The sequence below is a fragment of the Agelaius phoeniceus genome, chromosome Z (assembly GCF_051311805.1).
Source record: "Agelaius phoeniceus isolate bAgePho1 chromosome Z, bAgePho1.hap1, whole genome shotgun sequence".
NCBI lineage: Eukaryota > Metazoa > Chordata > Aves > Passeriformes > Icteridae > Agelaius > Agelaius phoeniceus.
Window position 1 is genome coordinate 56204814 of NC_135303.1, and position 23000 is coordinate 56227813.

Genomic DNA, 23000 nt, shown 5'->3' on the forward strand with positions numbered 1-23000 from the left:
ATAGCAGATTAGGTTCGCAGGCATTACTCAGCTTTTGACCATTTCAAAAAGCTGTTGGGATCTGAGTACCATAGAGGGATCTGTGGTTGTTGAGTATAGGAATCTGTGGTTGACATTGACCTTACTCATACAGCTCTGGAGCACTTCCTCATCTTTGTTGGCAAACAAGGCTGTAAACAAACCTTAGCATGTGTTAGGTGTCCTGAAATGAAAATCTCTGGCAAAGAGGGAAGTCTTCTTAGGGCATATTACGCAGTGTCAGCCTTTGTCCAGAAAAGAACATCTGCAAGGACCAGTGCTGCTGAGATATTTTCTGAGCTCAATTTTCACTCTCTCTTCAAGTGTCTTGCCTATAAATTATGAATTTTCAATCAAAGGACTCTATCTGGCAGACAAAGATTCTGCCCCAGAATTACTGCTCACAGGAACTGCAATACTTCTATCTGGATGTAAAGGCACTGAATTACACGTCTGTGACACTGAAGAAGTAAAACTTGGTCTCAGAGTTCTTGCTGCATAAAGAACAGGGACAACCTTATGTGCTTTTTGGCCTGGTATCTGCTTTTAATGTTTATGTGCTCTTCATGTTCTCACAACATCACTACCAGTTTTCCTGCTGGCAGGCCCTCTGGCAGGAAGCCCAGGCCCTCAGATGTGAGTGAGCCTTGGCACTGCTGCTAGTGTCAAGTGGAGTACCAGCTTCTTCTATCCCTTTGTGCTGCTAATGAAGCTTTAAATGAGCATGGCTTTCCAATGTGTTTATACAGAACTTCACATTGTTTTTTTTCAGAGTTGTACTTGACTTGTTTTTTAAGCACTAACCACGAGCACCTAAATTCACCTGTGCTATTACTATACCCTAGCAATAATATATGGCAGGCACAAATCCACTCTTTTTCTTCTTCTAAGGCTGATAATAAAGAGACCTCTGTGAATACTGTGGAGTACTTTGAGGTTGATGTTAGTTAAGCCTAAGTTATAATATTTTTTGAAACAAAGTGTGTTTAGTATGAACTGATTTTTGTTGAATATCAAATGCTTAGAATTTATGCAGCAGAAACCTCCCACCTTGTATGTAACAGAACAGTAGCAATTTTACCTTCTATTAAACAATACACATATATTCTGCCTTGTATCTGTGTAGGCTGCAGTAAGTGTGCATGTTTTTTCAATGGAAAATTCTTATTGAATTTAACAAGAAAGAAATCAGTAATATTCCATAGAAATTTAGTGCAGCTAATACCTATGAATGGAGAATTACATCCCTGCTACATTGTTCTCTGGGTAGTTTTAACCATTCAATAGAAAGCTTGTCATTCCTTATTAAACTCCATAGAAATTTCCCCTAAATGTTGGTTTTTGAGCTATTGCTACTGGAAGTAGATGCTAAGCATTGCAAGCACCATAATTTTACTGGACAATTAAAAGCTATTTTTTAGTTTGCCTTACATAGGTATCATTCTTCTGGGACCAAAAGACAATCCAAAATCTGAATTCCTTTATAGTGGTGCACTATAGCAGTGCCAGTGTAACAGGGGGAGAAAAGGTGGAATGTGTGGGATGTCATCACAGCTTTAACCTGGTAGAAAGAAGATAAATAGGATGCTCCGTCTTGTCTTTAACTCCAAAACAACAATACAACCCCCACTATACTGTACAGCTACACTACTTCAGCATTGATTATCGTTTAGGGTTCAGCAAATGAACATATTGTTAGGTAGGTTTTAATAAATACTGTGGTGTGAGAGCTGGAATTCTTTCTGCCTGTGGGCTGCAGGAAACCCTAGTGTACATCCAGGGATTGCACTTCTCTGAATGACACTGAGCCTATGTGATTCTAGTATCATAGCAATATCCATGAGTGACAATCTTTTTTTCTGAGATTTGTTTATACAAAAAACACTGTTAGTATGAGTCTTGCCCTTCTACTCTTCACCACAGTGAAAAGAAGGACTGCAAAGTGGTCCCACCAGCTTCAGTGTGAGTCACGGGGGAGTTCTCTGTGGTGGAAACCGCTTTGTGCTCGGTGCCTGTACAGGTATCAGCGCACACTGAGCTTAAATCACAAAAAGGCTTGGTTTGCAATGGCACAGAAAATAAAGAAATAACACTTATAACAATACTCAAATGTGCTTTCCTAAGAATAAGAAGGAATATAAGGAGTTATTGTGCCTGAACAATGTAAAGTCATATGGCTAGCCTTTTTCTTTGTGCTCACCAGGTCACGCTGTGTGCACTGCTCAGGAGAACTCAGCTCCAGAGAAGGAGTAGTGCTACTCCTGTAGCAGCTGAGAGTAAGCGATTTGCTTTGCCTAGGCTCTTCTCAGGTTAGAGAATGGAACCTCAGGTCTACACACTCCTCACTTCTTCCCTAACAAATGCAATAGAATTAGTGAACAGAGACTTTGCTTTAAATCAGGCCCACCAAGAAAGCAAAGGGGTGAAATTGGTGTAGTGAGGCTTTTGTTATCCTCTGCTTTGGCAGGTGAACACACTGAAGATGGTGCTGGAATTTGCTCATACATAGCAACACAGAAACACAATGCTGACTGTGTAGAAGAATAACTGTAGCATGAGTCCTTGGTCTTACAACTTTTGGTCAGGCTACTGCTTCCATTCAGTCCTGACACTTCTGTGCAAGAGGAAATGCTTTCATTAACAATTTCTCCAGGAAATTATAATCTACCACAGTGTCAACTATTGCACAGAGAGGAGACCAAGCAGGAAAATGCAAGGTAACCATAAATATCTATTTATTTCATTTTGTCTGCTGTCATATTAGTTCATGCATTTGTTTAAAGTGTAAAATAACCAGTTGTCATGACTTAGGAATAGCACTCCTCAATTCAGTGTCCCCCACCAAGACTCTCCCAAATGAGACACCACTAATTTGCTCACCCTACTTCCCCTTCCCCTTCTCTCTCAGGGGATGGAATTGAGAATTGGAGGCACAAAAACATGAAAATTGCAGGTTGAGATAGGAACAATTTATGGGAAACAGCAATGAGATAAGAAAATGAACAGTTACAGCAACAATATTAATATCAAAAGAGTACAAAGAGAGGCTGATATACATGGAAATTGCTCACCAAAGCCAGGAACATGGACAACAAGGTGGAAGGACCCTTGCCATACCCATGGCTGTGCTAGCTGTCCTGACTGGAAAGGGCCACCATTTTCAGAAGAGTGAGAGTGCCTTTCCCTCTGCCCTGGCAATGATGTAAGATAGTATTTAATAACATGATCTTGGTCATGCCTGCTGTCACTGATCTGGACAGGAACCAGGACACCACTTCTTAGAGCCACTGAACTTAGATGATATTGGCTGAAAAGAATGCACATTAAAACCTTCAAGCTATGTAGAGGGCAACAAAAACATACTGACTTTGTGCAATAAAACAGAGGGAATATTACATCAAATACATTATAAATTTTCATAAAATGGAAGAGATGTTTTAAATTTAAATTACTGATTCTGGCATATGGCAACATAGATACCACTGCAAAGAGAAAGCTAGTGCTAACTTAAGAGCTCAACCTTGCCAGACAAAGAGTGCTGTAGACACAAAAAAGCCTCAGGGTTCTTCATCCTCCAAATGAAAATTGGTTTTGCTGGGAACATGAACATTTTTGATCCTAATTCAAAATGTGGCCTTTGACAATAAACTAATTTTGATACTTCAGAGTTGAGCTAAACTACAAGGGATCAGAAATTAACAGTAAAGATGAAGATGAGGCATATGATATCATTGTAGGTGAAAAAAACAGTACTTCAGATCATAACTAAAGAACCTGGAAAGAAATGTAAGTTCTTGTCAGTGCTACAAGAAAGAATCTCCACACGCGCTTGTGCAGAGATAGGTGATGGTTCCACATGTGCATGCAGTAACCTCCAGCATTTCAGGAGGTTTGGGCTACAGGTAGTTAAAAATTAGTCCTGGAATTCTACAGTGGTCAAGTCACATCCATACTTCACACTTTCATTTGTGTTGTTAAGAGAGAGGTAAAAGATGTGAGTGATGCTGCGCTTGTGCATGAACCAAGTGTTTTGCTTTCAGGGAAATACTAACATACTTTACTGCTGAGCAGTCCAGGTCAGAGCTCTAAATTTTTAGCAGTTCTTTCTCCTTTACCCCAATGTGAAACTGGTAAGAGAAACATTTTTTTTTTCACATGATTTATCTATTATGTAGTATATCTGCTACATCAGTTATCTTTATTAAATATTGTAGACAGCTCTGGCAAGTAAGCCACAGTTCCTTACAGTCTGAACTATCTATATTATTTCTCAACAAGGTAGGGCATCCTGAGGAAATGGTAGAGATTGTAGAAGTCTTCCAGGGAGGAATGTGTGCCCTTGCTGATTCCCCTGGGATTTCTTCTTCCTGGAATTACAGGTGGACTATCTAGAAGAGCCTGACATTGTGTAACCCTCCTTTATTTTGAAATTTATTCATTTATTTCTATAGGAAGCTTGTTTTTATATCCATTTCACCCAGTTTAATCTCCTTGTATCTCTTCATCTGGCTTGGTTTCCTATCCTGTACTTTGGTTGCTGTTTTTGGTTGCTAGAGGCTCTTTCTGCCTTGAACACTTCCCAGCACCTGGGCTCTGTCTCAGGCAGCTGAGACTCAGTGCACCGCCTGATCCCACAGACCAGGGCCAGAGCTACACCCTGGTACAGCCCTGTGCTTCCTTCCTATGGCCTTAGACCATCAGTTATGAACTGCTCTTGATCTATCAGTCTGGGACCAGGGAACTTTGAGCCTTGACCTGCGATCCTCTTCCTCTTTTCAGTGATTCTAGAAATTAGAAAGAACACTGTCAGCATCTGTCTGAATTTTCTGTGAAAATCCTAGTAAAAAGGATGTTGACACCTTTCCTATTTTAATTCTACTTTGCAGTCATTATTTCTCAAAAACAATAATGAATTCCTGGCCTCTGATTTCCTCTGTTAACAGGGCTCATTAGTGGGACCTTGCAGTGCTTGGCAGCACCAGACACCAGCCCTTGTTTCTTCCTGACATTTATCAATCACTGAGGTGGTAATCTCTTTACATCTCATGAAAACCTATTTGCCTTACATGATGCTGCTGTCCTTGATCACAAAATGAGGGAACACTGTAGCACCTGGCTTTTTATGACTCTAAAGGGAAACATAGGAGCAATGGCACTGAGAGATAAATGGAAAAGAGACAAACAGGTGCTTGAAATGATGATAGGATGATGGAAAAAAAGTGTTGCCTCTTGAATAAAGTAGATAGTATCCAGGAAGTTGGTAACAAAAGCAAATCCATCAAATGAAGCAGATTTCCACAGCGGTTATATATGTTTTGAGAGCAAAAGATCTTTTGGGGAATCTCTTGCCTCAGATATAGTTGTGAAGGACACAAAGAGGAACCTCAGTTAAACATTTGCAGATTAGTCAAAACATTGGACCATCAGGGTTTTCATGTAATTGTTCATATAACAATGAAGTTGGCTCCTCCAACAGAAAAGAAAAGATCAATGGCTAACAACAGGATCTTGACATAAGAGATTACTTCTGCTGTTTCTACAAAATGTTCCCAGTTTGCAGACCATAAGAGAGAGAAGGCCTTCCCACACAGTTTCTGAATAAAAGAACAAGATAACAGAAGTCATACCCATGGTTGCCAGGATTTACCTCTTGACTACTTTAGCCATTGAGATTCCCAGCAAAGACCCCTATACTAGTCTTAAAAGGCCCCTTGTGGAAAGGAGAACAGTAACGTCCGTTTCCAGGTTTTTCCTATTCTCAATTGTTGTGAGGGGCTGCTAGTGGATAGAGTAGCTATTGCCTGCAAAACCAGAAATACTCTTATTTCAACACTTATGAAAAGAGCTGAAAAGTTATGCCTCATCAAAACAGGTGTCTTACTTTCATTCATTAGGTAGGGAGAAGGAGTAAAAAGGATAAGAGGGATAGTTCTTCCTTGTCCAGAATGAGACTATGTTTGTTAACTGCTCCAGATCTAAGAGCTCATGAGGTCTGTCTGTTTGAGAAAGTTTGCTGATAATAGACCCCTGACACCTGTTTGCAGCTGTGGGAATCAACAGAATCATCACACAGATGACTTAGGGTAACCACAAAAAGCCTGCAGCTGAAATGAGAATAAGTTTATTCCATTACCTCTCTGACTGGAGGATCCTGAAACAAGGCTGGGCAGCAGCGACACGAGTGAGGGCACAGGCACCATCAGGCTCAGCCCAATCCTAGCGGGTGGCAGGGCTGCGGCTGTGCCCATTTATCCGGGGCCTGAGCACGTGTAGTTTAGCACCATGCTGTGACCTCCCTGTGCTTTTTATGGTCTCTGCTTTGATCTTTCTCCCAACAGGGAGCTGAAGCATGTCTGGGATAGGGCCTACAAGTCTCTGTAAACACTTATGTTATCTCTACACGGAAATTCTACTTCTCCAAACAGATAGGGGAAAAACAGCAGTAGGTTTCACATGTGGTTTAACATTGATATTCTCCAGGCCTTGGCATTCCCAGCTGTAAGACCACTTAAGTGAATCCACCATCTTCCTTGCCATTCTTCCCCTTTTAACCCTTTCCTTCCAAGAGCAGAGCTTTAGGAAGACAGCGCCTCTCCTTGTAGTTAGGCTTGAATCTTTTCATAATTTGATTCTGGGTACTTAGAAGTTATAGGGAGTGACCACTACAGGTAGCTCAGTTATTCAGTTTAGATCCTTTAGTCCAACACACAACTTCATCTCCCTTCAGTCTGCTTCGTTCTCCCTTCAGCTAGACTACAATTTCTACATCGCATTTTCATCTACTTTCTGTGCAGTTCAGATTGTGAGATGGAGTTCACTTCCAAATGAGGTAGGTTATGTTAGGTTCTGTAATTCTCTCCCAACAGGAGAAAGATTGCTCACTGAGGAAGCTGCTAAAGTTGCCTTTGATTAGTACCTTTTCCTTTTAGTGGTGAGTCACCCCGCTCTTTCCTCCTGTGAAAGCTAATCTTGGTTGTTGTTTTTGGACAAATACTTTACAACTGCAAAGTTATTCACCAGCAGTGAACTCAATGTCTTTCTATTTACAGCAAATTTCTACACTCTGCTGTCTTGTGATAGATCTGAACTTAACAGAATCTCAGAGGATGGTACGCCCTTCTGCACTGAAAAAAGCTCAAGAAAAAACTGTGTGATACAGGAAGCAGAAAAGTGGTAAAGGGCAATGGAATACTCTTCCATGGAGATGTTTTGAAACATACATTTGTTTCTGAGGAGGTGAAAAGGAAGCTGAAGTAATAAAAAACAATGGGCCATTCATTAGCCCCTCACTATCCAAACTCAAGAAATCCTATGTCCCAGATTAGTAGAACATCTCTTAATACACAGCAAAACATCATCATGATGGAGAAGGTGAATCCACCTAAGAAAGGTAAGGCCTTGAAAGAAATGCTGTCATGGTCAATAATTAAGTTGTATGACTGTGTAAACACAGATAACTCTGTATGCCAAAAAAGTTTTGCTTTCTGATGGGGAAATTGTCAGTGATCAGAAAGTGTCTCCACCTCTGTTACAGGGAAGTGTAAGATCTGTTTAAATGTGTGTAATGGAAAAGACTGAGAACTAGAAAGCAATTAGCTGTCCAGGCTGTAGTGACAGTGGAATCTATCAACTTAATGTAGAGCTTTGTTAACCCTCTGTGTGTCCCAGAATGGGCAAGGTTGGGGGGGACCACAATGGGCCATCTGGCCCAACCTCCCTGCTCAAGCAGGTTCATTCCAGAGCACAGGGCACAGAATTGTGTCTGGCCAGTTCTTGAATATCTCCCGTGAGGTAGATTTCACAACCTCACTGGACAATCTGTTCCAGTGCCTGTTCACCTGCACAGTAAAGAATTTCTCGCTCATGTTCAGCTGGAACTTCCTGTTCATCAGTTTGTGCCTGTTGCCTCTTGTGCTGTTGCTCGGCACCACCAAGCAGAGCCTGGATCCATGCCCTTGAAACACCCACTTCAGATACTCACAGACATTGATTCCTTTGGTTCCCTCTCAGTCATCACTTCTTGAGCTGGAACAGGTGCAGCTCGCTCAGCCTTTCCTTAGACTAGAGATGCTCCAGTCCCATAATTTTCTTTGTGTTCTTCCACTGGACTCTCTCCAGCACCTTCATGTCTCTTTATATAGTAGAATCATGAATAGATTTGGTTGAAAGGGACCATATATTTTCAACCCCTGACTTTGGCAGGGACATCCCCCACTAGACCAGGTTGCTCAAAGCTGCATCCAATCTGGCCTTCAGCACTTCCAAGGGTTCATTGTTAGATGCTACTGTATTTCAAGCATGAGTTATTTATACGTTTTTCCAGGTTAAATGCACTAAAGTGGGAATGCAGTCTGAAGACCTAATAGCAGGGAAAGGAGACATCTGCAACTAATGTATTTTTGCACAGAACTGGTATCCAGGCTAACAAAGGTTTGTCAGTGCTGGCCTGGGGCACTTCACCCCCATCCTGCCATGGGACTATCATGAGTTTGGTTTGACTTCCAAGAAACTATACCCCTGATATGGCTTGATGAGATTGTGCAATATCTTTATATTGATGGTTGCTTCTCCAGAAAGCCTCATCCTGCTCTCATTTGCTGCTTTTGAGACAATCCTAGCATTACAGTATCAGAGTTGTTTACATGGTCCAGGACTACAGCTTGTAAAAGAAAATATTTATCACATTCTGTCTTCACCATTACCTATTGACACAAGATAGAATCCTGCAGTTGTTTTGCCTTTAAAAAAAAAAGAGAGACAATTGTAGCAATGGGAAAGGCACAATCTGGTCTTGAAACTTGCTCATGCTGCCTTATTAAGACATTTTGCTTTCTGAATCTAAGGATCTCTTACTCTTCATCATCACTGTACACCATCCTTGTGGAGATTACTTGCAAGGAAACAATTTTATAAAAGAATGAACCCATTTCTAGCACCACTTCTAGGTGGACCCATTTAGTCCACCTAAGTGGGTAAGAAATAAGGAGAAAAACCATGTCAATGAGCTCATTCAGTTCTTCACTGACAAGTGTGAGATTCTGAGCAAGAAAGTTTTGGTGGTAGGCAAATGTCTAAAAATTGCTTATTCTTACTTCCCTCTAAACTTTCCATTGAATATAATTTACCCCTTACCAAATAATGTTTACTTCTCTTTAGAAGTATTCTGCTGTTTTGGGTTCTAGATTTCTGTTCCAATGCATTTCAGGTGCCTAACTCTAATAGTTGGAAATGGGAGTCTGAAGAGATCTGAGTGTTGGGCCACAAAGTTAAGCGTATATTCCTAAGTTTAGATTTTTCCAAAACATGAAACCAAAAACCAGACAAGTTGTAGAATGTGGGATCTAGCAGCTCGTTCCTTTTTTTCTTTTTCTTTTCTTTCTTCTTTTTTTTTTTAGTATACTACAGTCACTTATGGAAGCAGTGCACATGTGCTTTCACACATATGTAGCTTTTGGATGGACAAGACCTGATTCTGCAGTTTGCCCAGGATATAAGGAATTAAGGAATCAAGGTAAAACATTGGTGCTCACAGGCAAATTGTTCACAAGTTTGTTTTAGTGTCTAGATGCAGAAAGATCACGACTTCATGTCTGCAGGAGTTAAATACTATCAGGCATAAATTCAAAGGAAATTCTCTATAATTTTTGTAATTCAAAGCAGTTTGCAGTATTTGCTGCCAGCACAGAATGTTCAGGTTTGGATGTTAACTAAACGATTAAAAAATACAAGCTCTGCAAAACTGGTCATTAACTGGTGAAGACAACTAAATGTTTACAGTGGAAGGCAAAAAACATGCACTTACTTTCTACATCACTCTCTCTGTACCTTCACTCTCCTTGACCACTTATTTCCTATCCCCAGGGCATTTCACTACAACTGTACCCTGGCCTTTACAAACTGCCCTTCTTAACTAGCATTTGGTGCCTTTAATAGACGTTCCAAGTCATGCTGGTTTGCAACAGCTCTGTAATATATGCAAAAGAGGAAAAACAGGATCAGAGCCACATGTTTGTGTTTGCTTGTAGCCTAGGGAGAAATTCGAACTTACGTTTGCAGGAGGAACAGGCCTTATCTTTATTTTTACAATTCACAGTATGTTTCAAAAATTGTTATGGCTTAAAGCCCACAGCTTAAAGCCTGTTGTTGAATTTGTGCTTCTTTTGATAAGAAAAAACCCACCCCACTGTGCTTGTGCAGGTTTGAAAGAACATAAAACATAGTGCCAAATGTAGTTCTTTTATGCAGGCAGGCAAAAATGCACTGCTCACTTACTGTTTTCTAAGATCTTTCGACAAATTGAGGCATGCCCTTTATGAAAAACTGTTCCCTGCTTCTGAAAGAACTCTGCATGAGTTCTGGCTTAGTAACTCAGGACACAAAGTAGGGTGGAACAAGACTTGCATTTTGCAAATTATTATGCATTTGATCATCTATAGTTAATGCTGGTCATAAGAACAGCAGTGCTAGGCCAGTGAATTCTCCAGTGAAAAGTCTGGCCTGTGTATTTACTCACAAAAAAAGCAATCCTGAGTGTCTCAGGAGGGAAGGGATGGGAGTTTCTACTCAAACAGCAAGGCTGCTGCTCTGCCCTCCAGTCAGCTGTGTGGTAAGGAGGCATTCGCTATTCCAAAAATGCCCAAGAAGGAAAGCACAGCAATGTAACTAATGCTCCTCTTCCTCATAGATCCTGCCAGGGTCAAGAGAGAAAATCTTTCCTAAGTCCAAATCTGACAGTTGTTTACGGGCTATCTGAGCAGGTGTCAGAAAGCTTCAGGTCTTTCAGCAAGTGATCTCTGCTGTGCAAGGTAGTTATGGATTCCACTGCAAATGTAACATGCAGATCAAAGTATACCTGGATAGCACAGTACACAGACAAACTGTGTGGGACAAATCCCAGACATTCTTGAATGAGGGTTTATCTTGGAGATTGAGAGTTATTATTTTCTTCTCTGACTTGCTGTGCAAAATTTTGAGAAGATAATGGTAACACTGTTCAGCTGCTCTTAAAAAAATACTTGAATGTAAATCCAAAACACTTCCTACAGTACTATTGATGCAAAGGTCAGAAAACAGTCATTTGACTATTATGAATAGACAACTATTGTGTGACTATTTAATCTATAATTTCATTCTAAATATTTATTTTCAAAATCTAAGTCAAGGGTCTACAAATGTGACAGAATTAATTCAAAATGAAACAGGATTTGATTCAGGTGATTTTAGTCATACTTTTACACACTGAAAATAAATTGATACAATATTCTGCATACTGTCAGGATAAAATGACTATTTAGTAGAATAATGTAACCATCTAGACAGTTATTATCAGTTGCTATTACGTGCTTACTTGGACTCTTCCTAACTGTCATTTACAAGGAGCTAAATTTTCAAATACTGTATTTCTATGAATTTCACTATATAAATATTTAATTTGAAGAACATATGTACGTAATATAAGGCTGAACACTTTTCCTAACTGGAAGCCAGAGCAAGCAAATTGAAAGGAAACATAAGGACAAAGACAGATTGATCCCTACAAAGTAGTGGATTAGTGCCTTATAACTGCTACATTTGGTAAATACAGCATTTCATTAATAAGTCTAATGTAAAACTGGAAGACTCATATATGCTGATGTATTTTATATTCTTTGAATTCAGAAAATTCTTTCATTAGTAAGATTCTGAGATTTGATTCAGAGCTCACTGGACACTGAGGTTCTGCTTTTATAAAAAGAGTTTTCTGACCTGTATGCATTAAAAAATGAGGATTCAAAAACCTGTGGGGTGTGCAATATTCCTAATCCCGTTCTTTTAAGTACTCTGTCAATTCAGGAAGAGTTATTTCTATCCAGACCTACTGTATTTTCGACTTACTCTGCTTCCTTCTCTCTGCTCACAATAAACAGTTCTTGCTGCTTGAATGGAAGGAGCCCTTTGATCCCTATTTGTCGTGTCAGCATTGTCTGTTTGTTGAATGAAAGAAAATTATGTGAAGCATCAACCCTCAGCTCATTCTCTTTTGGGGTCGAAAGACGTCTGTGCAACCATCAGCCTTAAGGCATCTCTTTGAGAAAGACTCCAGGCAGCTTTATACTCTTCTTCATTTTCAGGCCTCTCTCCTGCAGATGGAAGTTAGCCAACTCCCCACCAATCATTTTGGATCTGATAAATTCTAAGGTACCAGCTGTGCAACTCTGTCTCTGTAAGTAACTCTGCTCTTAAACACAGCAGGATTATCAGTTCATGTCAGAGAAAATGCTTTGAATTCTATTATTGTTCATTGACATGCATTACTCCAACTCTCTTCAAAAGTGCTTGCTCTGGAGCATGAATATTCACTCATTGTGCCAAACTTGTTTCTAAAACTAAAAGACACTGAGGCTGTGTAAATTTACAATTAAATAATTTATATTCTGACTTATTGTTTGATGCTTTTTTCTATATGAATATTTCAGAAGATATAAGTTACTCTGACAAATGCTGTTTCTATGTTGTGCATTCCATGTTGATAGTCAACACTCTTATCAAATTAAGTAAATGCTTTAATTCTTGCCCTTTAATTGTCACACTTGAAACAGAATACTACTGTGTGTGAGCTATTATTTAGCATACTTATTTATTTCTGTTTTTTGGAAAAGATGAGTAGCACATAAATACATAATACAGAAAAAAACAAGCTACAGTTTTTTAAAATTTGTTAGTAGGGGCATTTTACATAGGTTCAAGTATTGTTTGCTGAGACTTTTCAGCACAACTTGATAGCAAGAAGTAAAATATTTTAGAAGAAATATACATTTTTTTCTGTTCAGGTAAGCTCTCTTTTCATGAAGTAGCATTTTTAACTATAGAATATGGGTATTTTTTGATCTGTAAGTCCATACAGTGCAGCTGCTCTGGGGAAAAACTGTCTCCTCAATCAAAATGATGGTGAATTTCCTATACTATTGTTTTTTTCAGTAAAGTGATAGTACATTTGGATTCATTTAGAGTTGTTTCTATTTTCTTATTCTCATGGACCTTCAGCTTTAAAGTAGACAAGATACTGTATTTTCTTCCTCCTGGAAATAAAAGTACCATCATCAAAAGGATGATCAGCTTCTTTTAAGATACATAATTAATGCACACAGAGACATTTTTCTTACTCCCACAGTAGTTCAAGAGGCAAGTTTTCTCTCTATGCAAGCTCAAGATGAGAAGTATGTCTCCACCTATGCAGACAGCATTGGTTCAGCATGAATGCTGACAAATGCAACATGTTATTGCACAAGACAGGACCAGCACTCCTGCCTTTGCAATCCTTCTCTTCCAAGAATGCTTGCTGTATTGGTCACTGTCCCATGTCTTGCTTCCTCAGTCATTACCCTGAAGCCTGCAGAGATATCAGGCAGAGGATATTGAGTAATGTATTCTTTTACTAGCCTTCCTTGCCTTTAAGAGAGAAGACGGTGACCATAGTAACCACCATAATGGGAACAAGTGTTTGTGGCAATAAGAATGTAGAGACATTCCTTTCCATATCTCATCTTATAATGGAGTATCTGTTTTGTCATGCAAGATGCTGGAAAATTTTATTTTCACCCAGAATGCCAAGTTAAAAAAAAAAAAAGACTGGAAAATTGTAAGTAAGTGTGATGTGATTACAAAAACAAAGTTGCCTTGCAATGATGCCTACTCAATCTCACATGCTAATATCAAAAGAGAAGAATATCCCTTGTTTCCTCACATGCTTTATAATTAGTCATGAAAGAGATACTGAAGTTCTATCTATTCCTAGAGATACAGCAGGATTAGGAACTGTTACACTATTTCAAGCATTGGCTACAAAGAAAATGGAGACTTTTTTACAAGGAGTCACACAGAACAGGCAAGGCGTAATATGTACAAGTTACTCCTGGGAAGGTTGTAACACATGACACATGTTTAACACATGAGAACAGTGAGCCATTGACAAAATCGCCCCAGGGAAGTGTTGGATTTCCCAACACTGAACAGTTTTCAGCGGAGCAAGTTGCTGGGCTATCTTGTCTAGACTGTGCATTGGCCAAAATTTGGACCTTGAGGTCCCCTCCAAATCTGATATTCTATGATTCCATGATCTAAATAGAAAAATTCCATCATCCTATGCATCTGAATTCTCCTCATAAAATTCTTGGCTTTTCACCTGCATCCAAAGAAGCATTTACTTATGGCTTGCTGATGAACATTTTCATTGAAGTATATCATTAAATAAAAGGTGCTGTGCTAAAAATTAATTCTGTTATGCAGTGCCCAGCCTCCAGAGTAGCCAGGAAGCAGACCTACATGAATCAAAGTCCGGGACACTGGGTCTAAAAACTGGCCTGATTGCTTAATGTGTCTTTGCATCTGCAAGGTTGTATTCTGAAGCCAGACCTTGGTAACACATGGGAGGAGAAGTTTACTAACACTTTACTAATATTGACAGAGACTGTTGACTCCAGAAAGAAACCCCCAACAAAATAACTATCAGGTAACAATACTCTTTTAAAAACATCAAAGGATTAAACAAGTTTGCAACACCTTAGACCCTTCAGCCTTTTTTTCTTGAAGGCCAGAAAGCCAAAATTACAAAGACCCCATGCTAGAATACAAGCCAGTAAAAAAAAAAAAAAAAAGTTTGTGCATGTATTAGGGAGTAGGTAGGGAGTAGGGGAGTATCACAGAGAAATGACAACCTGCTTCCACCTCCCCATGGGAAGCCATGGGAAAGGCAATGCAGAGATCCGAAAAGACTGTATATGGATGTCCAGCTTCCAATGAGACATGCTGGAAACACTGGCAGACAAAACAGCTTTTGCAATATACTTCTCAAGCTGGTTAAAAGTTCTTGGCTAGGTGGGTGCCCTTGCATGGATCGCTGATAGCACAGTAGGTTCTGTCCCCATCCACCCAGCTCACAAAGCAGGGGTTAAGTAAAGAAATTTAAGTAAAATTAACCTTGGTAATTAAAGCCCGATCTGTGTCTTTTTATCCTGGAAGACTAGATGAGGATAGCTCTTGTTTTTTAATCCTGTATTGTTTTTTAATTTACAGGCTGTTGCACACTGGCATGGGTAACTGCAAACTGCTGTTGGAGACATTTAGTTTTGTAAAGCACAGAAGAAGCACAAAAAACAATGACAGAAGGTGAATCACATTGTCAACCATCACGTGGAACTTCTAAGGATGGTAGGATTTTTGCCCTAATGATATCACCAGCAGGCCTTATGGAAATGTGTCATTTCACAAGATGGGTGATACAGACCAAAGTGACCATACAGACCAAAGAGACTTCTGTTTGGCACCATCCCAAGAGTTGTAGCAGTTCTCTGACCATCCTAACACAGCATGCCTTGAGGTGAGAAAACGTTGTAAACCTTTGCCATGAGACTTAAGTAGAAACCATGGCAACAGTTACTGTGGCTGTGCCTTATCAACATTTAACTTTGTATTCCGGCAGAGTTTTAACTTTTCCAAGTCTAGAGTGACCAGCTGGCATGGGCACACATTTCCTCATCTCTTGGCTAGGTATGTTGGCTGAATTGCTTAAAAAATTACTTATGGAGTTACAGGTTCCTCTTTTACCTGGATTTTTCTTCCTAATATTCTACAAGGAATTTTTTTCTATGTATAATTGCAACCACAACCTACCATTCATATTGTAATTCATTATTTACTAGACCTATGCAAGGACTAAGATGGTCACTGGGTGAGTGATTTCTTCCTTAAAGAACTACCAATCTCATACATACCCCAGCATTTTATTAATTGCTAAAAACCACAGGCAAATGGGGAAAAAAAAGCCCCAGCACTGTGTGTGCTTTGCCTTCAAGAGATATTATCACAAAAACTAAATTCTTTGTGCATATCAATAAAAAATGTTATCAGGGCAGATCTGCTATGGAAAAACCCTACTAGACAGAAAGCAATTCCAAAAACTAAGGTTATGTAAGTTCAAAAAAGGTCTAATGCTAAAGAGAGATGAAAGCCATACAAATAATTTGCTTTCATTACAAGTGCTTCTGCTCTACATGGTACAAATTACCCTTCCTGCTGAAAATGTAGCTTGAGCATGAAGGCATATCCATAGAGATTAAAGGATACAGCATTGCTTTCTGCTTGTACTGTCCCTGTTCTATTTTTGCATTTCATAAACAACTTTCTCATAAAATAGCTGTGATTTTACAAGGCTTCATTCTGCAGGGCTCACCATCTCTCCTCCAGATTTGTGTTACAATAGGAACAAGGTTAGACAAAACCTCATGGAAAAAAAATCCTTCCAAGAGCTACCTCCTTGCTGACAAGCAAACCTTGATACCAAGCCATGCAATTTGCACAGGTACTTGTGTAAAATAGCAAACACTGACTATCAGACCTAGCTACATATGCAGCATCTTCCCAAACTAAGGCTTTACTCTCAGACCCTAGAGCCTTAACACACGGTCTTTGGCCTTGCTCTAAGCAAGTACTCCAATATAGTGTATGTTCCTCTTTCTCCATTTTCTGTGGACATTCTCTATTTCCAGTTGAATGTCCTGTACTTCTGAAGGTAGAGTCGTCAGACATTCTGACCTCCCTTCAGAGCCTTGCCTTTTTTGATTGATAAGGCTCCTTTTACCTCACACAAATACAATCTAATTTCTTGAAAGCTGCAGATAGATAAAAATACTAGTGGCCTTGACCACAATCATCCTGGTACTTGCAGGGTCACATCGTCTTTCCTGTACTATGGATAATGCAAATGCAGTAGATCGATAGGGCAGCTTGGCGACTTGGGGCAACAGAGAACTGCAATACACTGTCATGCAGCCATGAAAAGTCTACCACAAGCTGTGCCACATGGCTCCACTAGAAACTGCTGGGCCAGAGCTCCTTATTCAGCTGTTCCTCTCCAGCCATGCGTTGTATCTAGTAAGACAGGATCCATGTATGAGAAGAGCCCAAGTTAAAAAGAGAAAGCTGTAGACAACCTAGTAAAAGAGCAATATTGCAAACATTCACCATTGCAAACATTTAACTATGCATGCAGTTAAAACAAGGCATTCCTTAACATTATTCTGTTGCTGTGTTTTCCACCTTTGCTAGGGCTTGTCTAACCAAGGCCTTGTTAAAACAAGGAATGCCTTGTTTTAACTGCATGCATAGTTTCTTTAAGCAGTGTTACATATATATAAGCTGCTATTACCTTCTGTATCAACACTATTCTAAATCTTGGATTCTCTTTCTCAGAGTTTTATTTGGCCTATTTAGCATAATCCTTGAAATGGGACTCTGGAATAGATCCCAAAACCATTGAAAAATGCTTTGAATTGATTTTCTGAAACAAATCTTCATATGACTGCTTCATGTGGAGAATGATGTCTCTTTTAAATATAATGGAATATACCAGATGCTATGGTACGTTATTGAAATTTACATTGCCAGAAGTTTCTAGTGTGTTGGTCAGAGTAACATACAAAAGCTTCTATTTATACTTTGAAGCTATTCTTTCATCAGTATCTTAATCACCTCCTACTTTTACTCAGGGAATTTATTTTGAGGAGTATGTAGGAGAACAGCAATATTATTTGAAGGGAAAATATGAAAGAAATCTACAGGTTTCTGACAGCTTGGTCAGAAATGAAAGGGAAGCATGGAGAACAAGGCCACTGGTAAAAAAGCCACTTCTATTATGGCATGGGTGAAGACTTATTTCCCACAGAAATGTGTTGTTTCTTGGCATTTATCACAGTCTCTTAGTTAATATTTGAGATGAAATCAACTGCTGTTCATTCTTGAATGATACAGGTACAGACAATCTCCCCTCTCAGCACCAACACTGACAAAAAAAATCTTGCATTGATGTGGTGGTCTATCCTGGAGAGGACAGGCTGTGAAACAGCCATACCACAGGTAACAGTATTGGACCATGGACAGTGGGATGCCAGGATAGATAACATCCACTCAGGTTATGGTGAGAGGTGGGTGAGAAGAAAAGAATGATGGGAACAATTTTTTAAATTAAGTTGTTCCTTATGAGATTATGCTCTGAACCCTGCCCTCTGATTGGTTCTATATAAAGTAATGTTTCTATTTCTCTTTGTTCATTGGTTCCCTGCCCTGACTTAATGTCTATATAAGGTTATGTTTGCTTTATTTTGTTGTCTTCTGGAGTAGCTCTACATAATGTACACCTTATGTTTTGTTTGCACCCTTTTATTTTCCTTTATTAAACTTTGATTTTCAGGCGCTTCAGTCATTCCCATCCCTATTTATTTATTGCCACTCTCCTGGCTGATCTGGTCCTGGGGTTTCACGCCATGAACACTCTGAGTGTTGTCGCTCTGTTTCTCCGAGAGCACCTGTTTGGTCAGTAATACAAATGAAAATCAAGAAAGAACAGTCAGATAGTAATAGCCCCTGGAGAAAAAACCACATGAAAGCTAGGCACCTGGGTAAAAATACTGCCAGATACTGTTCTTGCAGCACAACACCAGAAATAAATGCTAACAAAACATGATAAGTAATAAATTCATAAGGGTTTCTTTGTTTTGCTAATTCAGAAAGCTTTGAAAGGTCAGTACAATGTTGTCATACATTCCTAAGCTTCTAGATGATTGGGTTTCATCATAATTAGTGAGTGTAGTTTTTCTAGATCTTTGTTAAGTCTTAGATACTGTCACTTACAGAATGTTCTGGACAAGTTATCTAGCTGTGAAATGATCAGGTTCACTGGGTGCTGGATGAAAAACCGGCTGAATGTCAGAACTTCAGGGGTTTTAGTGTGTGGGGCTGCATCTGCCTGGTGAGCAATCACCAGTGGTATTCCTCAGGAATTCACTGTAGGACCAGTTCTGGTCAACAACCTTATCAATGATCTGGATGCAGGACTTGAATGCACCATTAGCAAGTGTGCCAATGATACCAAACTGAGAGGTGCTGCTGACTCTCTCAAAGCACAAGAGCCTTGCAGAGGGATCTGAAATAGATTGGAACACTGGGTAATTATCAGTGGCAAGAAATTAAACAAGAACAAATCCAGATTCTGCCCCCTGGGATGCAGTAAAGCTGGGCAGAGGAGTGTGTGTAGAGCAGTATAAGCTGGGAGAGGAGTGTGTGTAGAGCAGCCCTGCCAAAGGGATCTGGGGGTGCTGGTGGGCAGCAGCTCAGGGTGAGCCAGCAGTGTGTGCCCGGGCAGCCAGGAGGGCAAACCCCATCCCGGGGTGCAGCAGACACAGCATCACCAGCTGGGATTGGGATCATCCCGCTGGATCCAGCCCTGGTGCGCCTCACCCTGAGTCCTGTGTGCAGTGCTGGGCCCCACACTCTGAGAAGGGTGGGAAGAAGGTCCTGGGATGGTCCAGAGGAGGACAACAGAGCTGGTGGCAGGGCTGGAAGGCACATCCTGTGAGGAGGGGCTGAGGGCTCTGGGTCTGTCTGGGCTGGAGAGAAGGAGGCTCAGGGGTGACCTCATTGCTCTGTACAGCTCCCTGGGCAGGGGACCTAGAGAGGGAATGCTGCTGTGTTTCTGGCATCTAGCAAAATGGAATAGGAATGGCTCAAAGCTGCATCAGGGGAAGTTCAGACTGGATATCAGGAAACATCTCTTTACCAAGAGGGTGGTGAAACACTTGAACACACTTCCTTAGGAGGTAACTGATATCCCAAACCTGTCAGAGTTTATGAGGAATTTGCACAAGGCTCTTCATAACTTGCTTTTATACAGCCCTGAATTGGTCAGTAGTGGGACTAGATGATTGTATTATGTCCATTACAACTGAAATATTCTATTCTATTCTATTCTATTCTATTCTATTCTATTCTATTCTCAGTATTTTAGTCTTGCAGATTTAGGGGCAATTTCTAAGGATCTGAAAAGGTGAGGGAAATATGTCCACTGTCAAAGGGCTGGAATTTAGTACACAGGACCACGTATACCCATCTGAAATCTTCTACATGTTCACAAGATTATAATTTAATATCAATTTTGTGCAAGATTGTCTTGAGGTTTTTTTAAAAGGAAAAGATATCCATTCTTGCTCTTTAAAGCCAAGTAGCTCCTACCCTGGGGAAATGTTTTGAAAAGCTCTCATTGCCATTTTTGTGACATCCAGTCTGACTATAAAGGTTAGAAATTGAAAGATTAGTAGGTGTTGCTCCTTTTTTTTCACTTAGTCTTTTAGCTTACACTTCAAAAAAAATAAAAGAAAATAAAATGAACACTATATTATATCCAACATCTTATGCTGCAACCACTTTATATATTATATCCACATATAGAGTGGGACCTGAATGAAAAAGCTGCCCCAACAAGGCTGGGGCAGATGTGTCTGACTATTGGCATGAGCTGTCTGCCACCAGCTAGTCCTTTCCAAAGCAATATTTTCACATGCCTTGGAATAGCTGCAGGATATGAACTTCTCTAAAGGGGCCCCACAGATGAAAATAAACTACTCCAGAGTGCAAAAAAGCTCAGCTATAAGAATTTAAGGCAAGATTTAATGCCAGACAATGGTCCCTGGCCAATTTTATGCACTACCGTAGACATAAACTAGGCTTGGTTTGACAAAGTAAACCCAGCTGTTGAAACAGCTACCAAAATGGTGGACTGCTCTTTCCAGAGTTGTCCCATTTAATCTTGATGTCCAGATCCAAGCAACAACTTTCCACAAGTCCTTCAACAGCATCTCAGCAACAGACTTTAGTTGCAGAATGCTAGCTGACAAAAGCTAACAGCTGAATCTGTTCTCCAGTGTCACACAGAAGTTTGCTTTTTATATTCCAGACTGGCTAGCCAGCAGCCCTGGGGAAAGTCACTGCAAATTTCCTGAAATATAATATAAATGCAGTTCTGTTTATCCTCTGCATTTCACAGAATACAGGAAAGGTTAAATGAAGAGCTCTATGCGCTGATTATTAAGGATTACAATTGAAGGTGAAGAGCATTTTAGACTTATAGCTGCTATTGTTCCACTTTTGAAAAGAGAGCTCTTTTTTTCAAATTGCAAAATACAGGTTAAAATGCTTGTCAGCTCAGAAAGATGACAAAATTCACACAAGAATGAGATAGGAATTATGGGGTGGTCATATCTTAGCTTTTTAATCTAGAATTAAAGGAAATCATGGGCAGTCTTCCACAGTCATTTGGTGCACTAAGTACAAAAATTCTTAAGTTTCCAATATATAATCTGTAGAATTGTTGCATGAGCATCTCCAGTCTTGATAAACTGGATACATCAACAACTGGACATACTAGAAACTGGAGACCAAAGGACTCAGCTAGTAACTAAAATGTTCTGCTCAGATTCTACACATTCTGGAATAACAAATGATACAAGTAATTATTTGTCTCTGAAAATTGCAACATTTATGAAGTGTAGTGTGCTATTATGGTCCAGAGCTTGGTTTTGTTTATTTTTTATTGAAGGTTTTTTTAATGGCCAAAAGGCAGTAAGATAATTGAAAATTGAAATGTCATGACAACAAATCTTTGCCATTGGCAATAGCAGCTGGTGATACACAAATAATTTTTAAGTCACAGAATACTAGAGGGGCACATTTCTATTATGTCAATCTTTCAATGTGATTGCACTTCTAAATAAACATGTATTTTGAGATAGATTTTTTTGTTTTCTGGTTTCAGGTTGCACTCCTTATTTATGTGCTTCATTGTAAGATATGCTAATTGTGTTAAGAGTCTGAAAGCCGGTGGCACAAAATGCTTTAGCTGAACTGTGGATCAAGCCATGCAGGTTTTTAACAAATAAATTGTGCCTCCCTTCTCATAGAAGTTTGAGGAACTTTATACAAAGTGAAACATCAAAGGTAAAAGCCTTGCTTCATTAATTGTACTTCTTTAAAGTGAAAAGCATGGGAATTTTGGTTAAGTAGGATCCAGGTAATTGGATTAGTTAGCTGTCTGCAGCTGTAGCTGCACAAACTGGGAATTTTTGGTTTCAAAATGGAAACTTCATTGCTTATTCTATGACTGCATCCTTCCCCTTGATATGAATCAACCATGCCTTAGTGCTCTTGATTTGTCAGTCAGTGACAAGGAGACTTCTGCCCAGGCAAAAATATCAATATATGTTCCTTAAACTTCTCCTTTTCTCATCATCAGTATGCATTGTTCAGTTCAGGATCTTCCACAGCAATTCTGCTCTCAAAGCTGTCATTGCATTCTAACTGTGGGCAACTGACAAGGTCATATAATCCAGTCTTCCTTAAGAAAATGAATGTAATAAATATTATACGATATGGTATGTGATGTTCTATCTGCAGATTTTTTCTTATTATCCTTAGGGTTTTAATAATCTTTATTACTTTTGCTGGGTCCTATCTGATATAGCATTCTTGTTTATCTCAAGCCAGAAAAATCTGTTTCCATATTTCATAATGATTCCTAAGAAGAACTTTAGAGAAATTAGAAATTCCTATTACAGTTCGACCTAAATAGCAGAGACACTTGCATGGCACAGCTGTGCTCCAAGAACACTTGTGTATTTTACTCACAATGATCTCTATAAGTGGATTTCTCAGTGCATGGATTACTGGAAATGGACATGTTCTTGTACTGGAAATTAAAAAACCAGTATCTTCTTTGTTCAGAAACATCCTTGAGAAACAAATCTTGGGTAAAGATCATTTAGCATTACTGAAATTGTTTCACTAAGACATGCTTTCATTGATGATCTATGTTGACAAATGGAAATTTTGTAGCATTTCCCACTTGCACTTGAACAGTCTTGCTTTGAGCGCTGCACCCTGTGTACTGCAACTGTCTAGAGGTACAGGGTAAGGTAAAGATACTGTTCTTTGCTTTTTGCAAAAAGTGCAGGACGACATCAGTGCTCGACTATGCAGAAAGGCAGCTCTGCTACTTTCTCAAGTACAGATTTTCCTCCAAACCAGAACAGACTTATCTGTTAAATGATCTTACTTGTGGAAGTAAAGGTGCTTTTTCTCACTCCCTTAAGAAGCATTTCAGACTGCTGAATGCATCCAGA